The sequence below is a fragment of the Nyctereutes procyonoides genome, unplaced genomic scaffold (genome assembly GCF_905146905.1).
Source record: "Nyctereutes procyonoides isolate TBG_1078 unplaced genomic scaffold, NYPRO_anot_genome, whole genome shotgun sequence".
In the NCBI taxonomy this organism is placed as follows: Eukaryota; Metazoa; Chordata; class Mammalia; order Carnivora; family Canidae; genus Nyctereutes; species Nyctereutes procyonoides.
In genome coordinates, this window is record NW_026575129.1 from 3937934 (window position 1) to 3948022 (window position 10089).

The window sequence follows — 10089 nt, forward strand, 5'->3', positions numbered from 1 at the left end:
GTGGCACAAATTATGCTAAATACAGTCAGTAAAGGTAACATATGCTATAAATAGTACATAGAGAACTGACAGTAGTGATAGCTGAAATATTATAAGTTGTGCAAACTGCAATGCAAATATGCACATGTCCTATTAAGTATCTTGATTGCTCTCTCAATGGACTATATTTCTGTGGTCTTTACAACATTCACCAAAAGTGGAGGGAAGACTCCTAGCCCTGGAAGGAAAGTAGGTGAAGGAATAATAAATTTATTGGTCAGCAAAGTGATTCTTAAACATGCTTGGTTATAAGAATTACCTGGGGAGCTTATTAAAAATGCAGATTCTTGGCTTTCACTCATGTGGATTCTGAGTAGATCTGATGTCTATGCAGGCATACCTCTGATTTTGAACACTTAATACAAAAAAGGTAAACTGTGTCAGGAATTCTTTATATTAATTACATTTGAAAGAGTGCGAGATATATCAGATACTATCAAAAGCAATTTTACCTGCTTATTTGTGGATGGATCCATCAGGAAAAAGTAGATGTTCTTCTGCTGTGCACCCCCATCCCTCCTCTGCCCATCAGCCTCTACACTAATCAGTAGCTTTAAAAAAAGGGGGGGGGGTTGAAAACGTCCCATTCCCCTCGATGAGTGGGTATAGATGACCTTTGTTAGTGCGTTCCAGGCAGCATTCAGTCACACGCTACCACGTGTGACTACCAATGCTACCACGGCAATTAGGCCACTGGCATGCCTTTTCTCCTCTTTATAGAAGAGGAGAATTTATACAAAATTACCATTTTGTAGGAACCAGTGTTTTGGTTTTTTTGTTTGTTTGTTTGTTTTTAAATATTTTATTTATTTATTCATGATAGACATAGAGAAAAAGAGAGGCAGAGACACAGGCAGAGGGAGAAGCAGGCTCCATTTCCGGGAGCCCGATGCGGGACTCGATCCCGGGACTCCAGGATCGCACCCTGGGCCAAAGGCGGGCACTAAACCGCTGCGCCACCCAGGGATCCCCGGAACCAGTGTTTTTGAATTGCCAAGTAATTCCAAACCATTTGTGCTATACACGTGCTTTGCAGAAGCATGGAGATACAGTATTGCATCTGCTCAGTGTATGAGCAGTCCAGAGATAGAGGATGTCTGACCAGGAAGCCTTCCCACACTGGAGATGTGTAGATTCTCTCCCCACTTCGCGGTGTGTCCTACCCATCCCAGTGTCTGCCTCTGCTGGGACCTACCGTCTTAGGCACTAACTGGCTAACCTCAGAGTGGGGCCTTCACATAATAAATGAGTGTTTCTGTTTTTTGGTCACAGCTGCTGGCAGTAGCGCAGGTGGGGTACGTTCCCCGGTGGCAGGAGCTCAGGCCAGTTCCCCTCTTCTCGGTTTTCACCAGTCCTGCCAGATCCTAACACATAGGCACAGCAGCAGCATTTCCGACATGCCCATGCGTGGTAGTTATTTTTAGCTTTAGGCTACTACTTTAGCCTTAGAGCCAATGTTAAGAGTATGTCCACCATGAATACCCAAAATTTCCTGGTTTTGGCTGATTATTTACGGCTGGTATATGTATTATAATGAGAGAAACAATGAAATACTCCCCAGCAACACAGGAGTTCAGATACCTGCAAAGTCGGTTATTTATAAAAAAAAAAAAAACAACCTATCCCGTACCAGAAGCAAACCGTAGGCCCGTCTGAGCAGGCAGTGATAAAGGAACTATTCCTCCTACCTCGTGTGTGGTCTTGGGAAATAGTTTTTAAAGACTGAACTTCCAGATCTTCTCTACAGATGGCTAAAAACACTATAATTTGTATTTCCTGTTACAGATCAGCTTCCTACAGATCTGAAATCATTAATTAGCTCTTCAGAAAAACAAGTAGTTTCTCAAAACTTCATGAAATAGTCATTATCTCCTGTTCTGCTGTGTCTTCCTTTAAAACTCTTTTAAGAACTAGTCGTAGGTAAGCGTGTCCTTGAAGGAACTTTCTAAATGTAAGGGAATACATATCATTATAGAGGCTTCATATGGAGTTTCCAATTGGTTTTCTGCAAGTTCCTCCTTTTAAGTCATGAAGTAACTATGATGGCACTGATAGAAATACGAGGCATGCGTGGCTTGCTCGGTCACTTAAGCATCTGCCTTTGGCTCACGTCACGTTCCCAGGGTCCTGGGATGAAACCCCAGTTGGGCTCCCTGCTCAGCAGGATGCCTGCTTCTCCCTCTCCCTGCTGCTCCCCCTGCTGTGCGCTGTTTTTAAATCTTAAAAAAAAAAAAATATGAGCCACAGATGTAAAGTTACCATAGTTACCTTAAAAAATAAATTTTTTTGAAATTGATCTCAATAATATTTTATATGGTATATCCCAAATAGTATATTTCAACATGCTATCAATATAAAAAATTCATGATGTAGTTTACATTTTTTTAAATGTAGTCCTCAAAATTTAGTGTGTATTTTATACTTGTAGCACATTTCAATTTCTATGCTAATCATTCAGTGGTTAAAGTTGAAATGTCCTACCAGGGATCCCTGGGTGGCGTAGCGGTTTGGCGCCTGCCTTTGGCCCAGAGCGCGATCCTGAAGACCCGGGATCGAATCCCACGTCGGGCTCCCGGTGCATGGAGCCTGCTTCTCCCTCTGCCTGTGTCTCTGCCTCTCTCTCTCTCTCTCTATCATAAATAAATAAAAATTTAAAAAAAAATGTCCTACCAAAACAATAAAATTGCATCCAATAGAGAAATATTTTAATATTTCTGCTTCAGATTTTAATTTAAATCAAATTAAAAATTCATTTTCTCATTCACAGCAGCCATGTTTCAGGTGCCCCAAAGCCACATGTAGTTACAGTATTAGTTAATTCAGAACTATAATAAGTTAGGACTCAGTTTATGTCTATGTCCTTTTTTATCTGATTAGTAGCTCTTTCATATAAATGCTCCTGTGACATGTGTACGCCCATAGATCTCAAGTACAACTACTCTGAAACTTTGCTAAAGCATCATTTAAAGACTAGTACTAATCCTGTCCTCTAAACGTCAGTATAACAAAAACTCACTTTCTGGTGAATTTTTAAAATATTTAATTCTAATCTACTGGCATTTTATGAGGCTGATATGTTCAGTTGTATTTGGTCATTTTTACTGAATAGTTTTGACATAAAATTTGAGTAAAAGGAATAAAAGTGAATCTAACATACAATCTTGAAGTGATCTAAATCATATTCAAGTTACTTTGTTTTCATTTTTATTGCTTTAAGAATACAAACGCATCTTTTGTCTCCTATATATGATCTCTACAAATGGACATTTATAAGAAAAATCAGTGTTCATCCAGATATTGCAAGTTGTATGGGGATATACATGCGTTTACAACATGATACATTTAACACGGCATATTTTTAAAAGACCACACTATCTTCAATAAGTCTACATTTTTTAATACACTTTTTTTGTTTATAAACAGGTGACTCAACAGAAAAAAAAATACCTTCAGTTGAAGATCAAGGATTTGTTTTTGAAAAACAAAATTTTAAACACGTGATTTCCCAGCTGGATTCCATTAGATGCAAAAAGTGTGTTGGCTCAGTGGTATGAAAAAATGGAAGCACAATTGGCAAGTTAACGCTTTTCCAGTCATTCCAGTAGTTGGTGGTTAACATGAGTTTTAGATGTGCAATGCTCCTGATGCAATGAAGAAAAGGCCTTCCAGAGATGCCTGTTTTTTTAAAGCACCTTCCCCTCCTGTCCACCCACGTACATCCTTGTAGTGGCCGCTAAAGCTAGGGGTTGTTCTGAGTTGGAAGACAGTGGGCTGACAGAGATCTACTGTGAGCTGTATTGGGACTGCTTTGAAATCCATCTTTCCACGCACTGAATAGTCCTCTGCTTGAAAACACAGGGCTGCTTCCATATCAGCTTTTATAAATAATGCAGCACTCTGAAAAAGTTTATCATGATAGCTATAGGATAGGAATTGGAAAGAATCAGATGGAAATGCCCTGAAAATTTCCATCTTACTCATCTCCAGAGGAAATTTCATAAAGATGTTCAACATCTGAAAAGAAAGATAACCACGGAGATACACTTACTGTGTTTACCACAACATGATACATTTAACATGGCATATTTTTAAAAGACCACCTACTCTCACACTTTGTAAGGTTTTGAAGTAAAAATTTCCATGCTTTTAAATAGCTCTTCATAATTGTGAATTTATAATAGTTTGGATTTCATGTGCAGCTTTGTTTATGAAAAGCAATACTTTGTAACTTGATAATGTTTCAAATTATTTTTAGTCTCTTTGTTTGAACAATTGCTTGATTAGTGTAATTCAACATGACTTTCCTATTGAGAATCAAAAATGAGGATTCAGTAATAGGGATGCAGATATTAAGTCTGTTTAACATGCACCATTTAAGTTTTTTATGCTCCTCAGTGAAGTGTGCCCTTACAAACATGCAGAAAGTAGGCAGAAAAGCCTCCTTGGCTGGGATTTCACTATCTTCACAATGTTTTGAATGGAATTTTGGGAGAGAGCCTTTGTTACTATCAGTAGACTTTTTAAAACCTATGTATGTAGTTCTAGGTGCTGACTTTGCTGTATTGGAGTCCCAAAGGATGCATTTTTTTGTGAGTGGAGCCACTGTGGATTCTCAGCAGGACTGTTGTGGGCTGAATGAAGGGTGGATATGTTGGACCCAGCCCACCGTCTTCTATAGAGTGTAATTCTGCATCAGATAGACGTTAGCCTCTGTATGAACGGAGTTAGGTAAGGACTGGTGTACCAAAGAGAACTTTCTCCTGAAAGCGTTTCTCTGGCCTAGCACCAGAAAGCAGTCCCAGAATAGCAGCGCTCCAATGTATAAATTGGTTTTCCGGAAGAGAGAAAAAAATGCTTAGACCTTTGTCACTTTAAGATGTATTTCCTTTAGAATAATTATGGAGAAAATTTTCTGTTTATTGAGGAGAGTAGGAGCTTTTTGCACAGTTTTTTTTCATAGTACTTTAGCTTTCTTCTTGTATTCCCACATGTTATCTTGGAAAATTAAAATATATATCTTGTATAGAGACTCTTTATCCTACAATGGGGAGGTGGAATTAGTAAGGCATTTAAGCGTGCTTTTCAATTGAAAGAATGATTGGTTTGAATATAATTTAGCAAAAAAATGTTAAAGCAAATTTTCAAACCTTAAAAAAATCATGTATCAATATTAAGCCTTTGAATGCTTATGAATCATTTTTTTCCCATTCATTGATACTTAGAAAAACACAGGAGAACTTAACATTAAATGAACAGCAAAATCACTAGAACTGTTGTCAGAATTACTCCCCATTTAATGTTAGAGTGGGGATTCCATCGAGAGTTGGGCTCAATTATAAATGGGTCCTGTGATTTGTCTTTCAGAATCATGTCCTGGTAAGTGTTCAGCAAATGCTAGACAGGGTACAGACCCCTGTGAATCCTTTTGGGGGTGCATCCACAGCTCTGAGTACATCTCACGGTGGTACTCCATGAAGGTTATCTCACTTGCAAAACCTCCTTAATAACCAGCTATGCTTACACTCTGCTGAATAACGTTCTCCAACATACCTACTTTCCATCCTTAAGATTCAGATTCCTACTTCCACAGAATTACAAGTAACTGCAGATCATTCACCTTTTGGAATCTCAGTGTTAAAATTTTAAATAACTACAGTCCACTTGTCCAAGATGAGATAGATTACCAGTTGAATCCTTATGTTAATTTTTCCCCCTCATGTTAATTAAAACAGTTTCCGGACCCAACAATTATGTAAGCATGATTGAATTCCCCTCCTCCCCTTGCCCCCAAAAAAGAGCATCTTTGCCCTCAATATTAAATTTTAATATATTTAGTTAGGATGGTATTTATAGATGATGTTTCAAGTTCCAAACTTGCCCATACTATTTATATGGTTTAAAATATTTGATAGTTATATATCTCAGTGTGTCATTTCTGTCATAAAAATCCACAAACAGCTGCTTGCTTGTGCCGAATCACTTTAGAAGTCCATTTACCAATCTAGTCTCGACTGTAATATATTTTAGATAACTTGAGGATATTTTAAGGTTAATGCTACTGCTCACTTGAATGCCAATTTTAAAGTTCTCCCAGTTATAGTCAGAATGCTGTGTATATAACCAATAGAAAAGGTATTCCTAATGATCTCAAATATGGGTGGTATTGTGGCATAGCAGTGTGACCAAATGCCTGGCTAAAGAGGATTTTTGAAAGGAGCAGTTGTCTTGCTTACTTGATGTGTGTTTTATAAGTTCTGAGTTCGGAAGCAGCATAAAAACAATCATTCCCTAGTTCTTACTGTGGAACTGAAAGATTTCTTATATATTTTTAAACTAATTTAGATGCAGCCATAAGAAATGACCAGGTGTAGTATTTTCTACAGTTGGAATGTGGTGTTTTCCTCATTACATGAAACAGATTTTCAGCACTCTGATTTACTCTGTAAAACAAGGGGGCAAAAATCCTTGTTTCTACAAAGCTAAACTGTGTAGCAATCTTTGGTAACACACAGCATGACCGCTTTGCCATTAGATATTGTTAAATTCTGAGGCATACCTTGGCCGTAGCAGCCACTAAGAATTAAAACTCGGGTCAGTGGAACAAAACTGAATGGGCAACACCGTCTGCTTGGAATGGGACCAGTGAACAATTAACACAATTTATTTAGTTCTCTACATTCCCTAAGATTCCATTTTTAAATTCCATTTATTGAGTTTGTGTATAAACTTGTCTTTAGCCTGAGGAAAGTTTTTTCTTTTAATAAATACAAGGTTTGGGATTTTTTTGTTTTTAAACTTTTATAATTAGTATATACACATATGAGATACCAACCCAGAAAGTACTAAGGGGTCTCTTAAAGGCCTTATCAGGGAATTCAAATTTCATACACATTCTTACCAGGTTATTTGTAAAAGATCGCTTTGAACAGCTGCAAAACATTTAGAAACCCTGGCAGATGCATTGTTAACATGCAGCCAGTTGATGAGAGCAGAAACCTTAACAAGTTTCACGTAATTCTTGCACTGAATTTAAATAATATAAAGTTAAGTGTGCATTGATTTTATTTCAATTTCTTAGCATCCAAGAAGAGCTATGCTTAGTGTTAGAGGATTGACTCGCAAGCTTTATTTCAGATGGAAGAGTTAAAAAAGTGGAAGCACCTTACCGTTGGAGCATGTTGCATTTGTTTAGTGCTACTGAACAATTCAGTAGTTATTTCTGAACTCTGCTGCAGAGTGCGCTTTAAAGCACATAATGAGGAATCTCTGCCTGACTGCTTTGTAAATTGAAGCAATGGTATTTTTTATCCTATAAATAGTCTAATTTAAAAGTTTTTCCTACAAAATGAGTTTATATTGCTGCCTAAACTATCATGTATGTAAACAGAGGGTTTTTTAAAGGTGAGTGGGGATCTGGACTGTGTGTGTGTGCATGCTCGCGTGCGCGCGCGCGAGAGTGCGCCATGTTTTCCCACTGGGTTATTTTGAAAATGTGTTCATTCTAAAATGTTATGTTTTGCCCACAAGTATAAATGTACAGCTTGGTATTTCAGGAATTTAATTGATTGAATTCAGATTTATAAATGTTTCTCCCCTTCTCCACTTTTATGATGCCACTGTAAGGTGCACATGCAGAAAATACCTCTGAGGTTGACAAATATTTCATCAGTGCTGTTTCACATTGAATCTCAAAGCAGTCATTTGTTTTGAGAGGGGAAAGTTTTTTGTTGCTTTTTATAAAAAGTCAGTTATAACTTCAAGTGGCTCAGTGTGGGGGGGGTTACGGGTGGAGAGGAAAGACCGTGGAAAGTGATTTTTAGATGTATACACAGAGGGTGTATGGGTGTTGGTTATAGTTGAATTTTTAACAAGGGATGTTTTGGTGTTTTTTTTTTTTTAAACCTGCATGTTCTATGGTTAACTATCCAAGAGTGTAACAAGTTATTCTAGCTTTTCCCAGTACTAATTACATTGGTTTTAAGAAGTATCCATGATCACAAGATGGCATTTTCCCTTCAATTGTGAACCAAGAGGGATAGACAATACCACCCAGACAGTGACTTCTGACTACTTTGACTCGGAAAGAAGGAAAGAATCCACACTGTCTTGCTGAGTTTCTTGTACTGTATGTCTTGCCAAGTGTGAAACCATAATACATAGTTTATGAAAAATCGAAGGCTACAGATCATTCTGCATGATTAAAAGCCCATTAGGGCCACTGAAACTGACTTTTTTTTTTTTTTTTTTTAGCCTTTATGGTTAAGTGAAAAATTAAAATGGCAAACCAATTCACCATTTACTAGCTTTGTGCAATATTATAATGGTAGAAGCAAAACACTAGCACATCGTGCTTGGCTTTTAAAGATGGCTTTAACACCGTACATTAAATGGACGTGTGCACAGTGTATTGTAAATGCCAACTCTTGCAAATTTACAATACTTAAATATGCTCCATTAATATTCTAAAGTATTAAAAGTACAAAGAAAAAACTAAGCAGGCATTTATAGCAATACTCTGGAATCTCCAATAATTGTTTTGACTATTGCCTTTCGCTCTTTAGTGCAACTTTATTGCGTTGTAATTATTGTTTTGCTTTGTATTTCATGTTTTTTACACTCATGACTTCGGAGTTAAGTACTTGTACAGCAAGTATTGCAATCACCTTCTCTTGTACATGCAATGTAATAACAACATACAGTTTTGGTGCTTAACAAACAATACTCCTTTTTTCTTTAATAAAAGATATTTATTGAGTTTATTTTGTTTGTTTAAAATAGCATTGGTGGTAGATATTGGTCACTTTATTTCAAACAGGAGCACAGCAAGTTGTGAATTTGCTATAACATTATGAAGAGGCTTCAGCCACCACTAATCTATAACTTCTGCCTCCCGATTACTGTTTAAAATGAAGTAGCCGGATTCGTGCTGATAAAAGCCTTATTCATGTCTGTAGCTCTCCACATAGTAGGCCGATGTTGACTTTTCAAAACAGGAAAGTCTCTAATTGCCTTTCGTTTTAGCAACCCATCTGTGACTATTTGAGATTATTGGCTTTACAGTTACACACATAGGACTAGCGTAACTGGAAGCCATAGATCGCTTAGCCGGTGCTGCTCAGTCTTTGATATGAGCTCCAGTTCCAGTTCCTCCTTGTGCAGTTCTGATCAGTTTTGCTCCCACAGATAACAGACTTTTTCTTCTGATGTGTTATTATTGGGGCTATGCTAGTTGCTGGGTGAAAAGGTTCCTAAGCTGGCAGTACGTGATTTATTTCTTCTTTTCCTTCCCCCTTCCTTCCCAAGCCATCATTTATAAGATGATGGGCTAAACATCCTGGGATTTGGTACTTCAGCTCCAGGATTCTACACTAAGGGAGAAATTTCTCCCAAGTATTCCCTCCGTAAATAAATCTGAAACTAGCCAGGAGGCTTGGATTACTAGATGAGTTTTCTCTGAGAATTCCGAGAATGGATTTAATAAAGGGAAATCTAGCCAAACTGACAACATCATCTCTGCCTCTTGAATTAATACAACTCCCAACACAGTGCTTCAGAGGAATCCTGGCACCTAGTTCACACTTACGAAGTCCTGGTGTGTGTGTTTGCTTTGGGATACCCTCCCTGGGTTGGACTAGTCTCAAGTCAGGTAAAAAACAAAAACACTGGGGATCCCTGGGTGGCGCAGCGGTTTGGCGCCTGCCTTTGGCCCAGGGCGCGATCCTGGAGACCCGGGATCGAGTCCCACGTCGGGCTCCCGGTGCGTGGAGCCTGCTTCTCCCTCTGCCTGTGTCTCTGCCTCTCTCTCTCTCTCTCTCTCTCTGTGTGACTATCATAAATAAAAATTAAAAAAAAAAAAAACAAAACACCTCCGGTAACTCTAGGCCCAACAACAATTCCACAGTCCTTTACCACTGTCACTCATCCTGACCTTGCTGAATTCCATATGCTGGTTGAAAATCTCAGGAATTCTTTGCTGCAGGAAGCTGTTTGGGAGAGGTTTAGAATTCTTTGGTGCAAAAACACCGACATTCTTTTTAAAAAGACTTTTTA

General features: G+C 38.1%; 1 protein-coding gene across 1 annotated transcript in view; it reads left to right on the forward strand.

Moving 5' to 3' along the window:
* The window catches only part of JMY (junction mediating and regulatory protein, p53 cofactor), a 102338-nt gene extending 93540 nt beyond the window's left edge, over window positions 1-8798 (forward strand). The window contains exon 11 of the mRNA XM_055342211.1: window positions 3463-8798. The gene's annotated coding sequence lies outside the window, so the exon portion shown is untranslated. The remainder of the gene's footprint in view (window positions 1-3462) is intronic.
* Window positions 8799-10089: the final 1291 nt, after the last annotated feature.